This window comes from Arachis ipaensis, chromosome B03 (assembly GCF_000816755.2).
Source record: "Arachis ipaensis cultivar K30076 chromosome B03, Araip1.1, whole genome shotgun sequence".
In the NCBI taxonomy this organism is placed as follows: Eukaryota; Viridiplantae; Streptophyta; class Magnoliopsida; order Fabales; family Fabaceae; genus Arachis; species Arachis ipaensis.
In genome coordinates, this window is record NC_029787.2 from 100,102,051 (window position 1) to 100,104,395 (window position 2,345).

The following is a 2,345-nucleotide window of genomic DNA, read 5'->3' on the forward strand; positions in this document are numbered from 1 at the left end:
CATTGTTGGAAAGCCCTGGATGTCGACTTTCCAATGCCGTTGAGAGCACATCAATTGGAGCTCTACAGCTCGAGTTATACTCCATCGAAGGTGCAGAGGTCAAGTGGCCTCACTGCATGTTGCCACCATGTTCATTTATGCACATTACAGGGCAGTTTTCTCCATCAATTTTAGTGTCCACCATGCAGTGCCATATATGCTTGGAAAGCTCTTGATTCCTACTTTCCAATGCTTCTTGAATCACCTCATTTGGAGCTCTGTAGCTCAAGTTATTCTTGTTGGAAGTATACCCCTTGTATGCCTTGTGGTGTGTGGCGCCAACGTTAGCTCCTTCCCCATTGTAATTCATGTGCCAATGTTAGCCTCCAAGTTAGGGGGCTAACGTTGGCGCAAACGTTGGCCCTTCTCCCTTATGTCTTCATGTGCCAAAGTTAGCCTCCAAGTTAGGGGGCTAACGTTGGCGCAAACGTTGGATGGCCAGGGAGGAAAATTCTCTTGCCAACGTTAGCCTCCAAGTTAGGGGGCTAACGTTGGGGCTAACTTCATGCCTCCAGGATCAACTTCCATTCTTCACTTCTAGCCATTCCTCTTTGCTTCAACCTTTCTCCAAGCTTTCTTCACCTATATGAGTTTCATGAATGAAACAAGATCCTCCATTAGAAATTTGGAAGCACAAATGGGCCAGCTGAGTAAAAGAATCACTGAAATTCCTCCTAGTACTCTCCCAAGCAATACAGAAAAAAATCCAAAAGGGGAGTGCAAGGCCATTGAATTGATCACCATGGCCGAACCTGTAAAGGAAGGAGAGGACGTGAATCCCAGTGAGGAAGACCTCCTGGGACGTCCAGTGATCAATAAGGAGTTTCCCTCTGAGGAACCAAAAGAATCTGAGGCTCAACTAGAGACCATAGAGATTCCATTAAACCTCCTTATGCCATTCATGAGCTCTGATGAGTATTCCTCTTCTGAAGAGAATGAGGATGTCACTGAGGAGCAAGTCACCAAGTACCTTGGTGCAATCATGAAGCTGAATGCCAAATTATTTGGCATTGAAACTTGGGAAGATGAACCTCCCTTGTTCACCAATGAACTAAGTGATCTGGATCAACTGAGATTGCCTCAGAAGAAACAGGATCCTGAAAAGTTCGTAATACCTTGTACCATAGGCAACATGATCTTTGAAAAAGCTCTATGTGACCTTGGTTCAGGGATAAACCTCATGCCCCTCTCTGTAATAGAGAAACTGCGAATCTATGGGGTGCAAGCCACTAAAATCTCATTAGAGATGGCAGACAATTCGAGAAAACAGGCTTATGGACAAGTAGAGGACGTGTTAGTAAAGGTTGAAGACCTTTACATCCCTGCTGATTTCATAATCCTAGATACTGGGAAGGATGAGGATGAATTCATCATCCTTGGAAGACCCTTCCTAGCCACAGCAAGAGCTGTGATTGATGTGGACAAAGGAGAATTGATCCTTCAATTAAATAAGGACAACCTTGTGTTTAAAACTCAAGGATCTCTCTCTGTACCCATGGAGAGGAAGCATAGTAAGCTTCTCTCTTTGCAGAGTCAAACAAAGCCCCCACAGTCAAACTCTAAGTTTGGTGTTGGGAGGCCACAACCAAACTCTAAGTTTGGTGTCAAACCCCCATATCCAAACTCTAAGTTTGGTGTTGGGAGGTCTCAACAAAGCTCTGCACATCTGTGAGGCTCCATGAGAGCCCACTGTCAAGCTATTGACATTAAAGAAGCGCTTGTTGGGAGGCAACCCAATGTTTATTTATCTAATTTTCAGTGTTTTTCATGTTTTATTCGGTTCATGATCATGTGGAGTCACAAAATAAACCAAAAAATTGAAAACAGAATCAAAAACAGCAGAAAAAAAATCACACCCTGGAGGAAGACCTTACTGGCGTTTAAACGCCAGTAAGAAGCATATTTTGGACGTTCAACGCCAGAACAGAGCATGGTTCTGGCGCTGAACGCCAGAAATGGGCAGCATCTGGGCGTTTGAATGCCAGAAATGTACCCTGGAGAAGAGCTGGCGCTGAACGCCCAGAACAAGCATGGTTCTGGCGTTCAACGCCAGAAATGGGCTACAAATGGGCGTTCAACGCCCAGAACAAGCACCAATCTGGCGCTGAACACCCAGAGTTGTGTGCAAGGGCATTTTGCATGCCTAATTGGGTGCAAGGTTGTAAATCCTTGAACACCTCAGGATCTGTGGACCCCACAGGATCACCTCAGGATTTGTGGACCCCACAGGATCCCCACCTACCTCCACTCACTTCTTCTCACCCCTCTTTCACACAATCCCATAAACACTCTTCCCCAAAACCCTT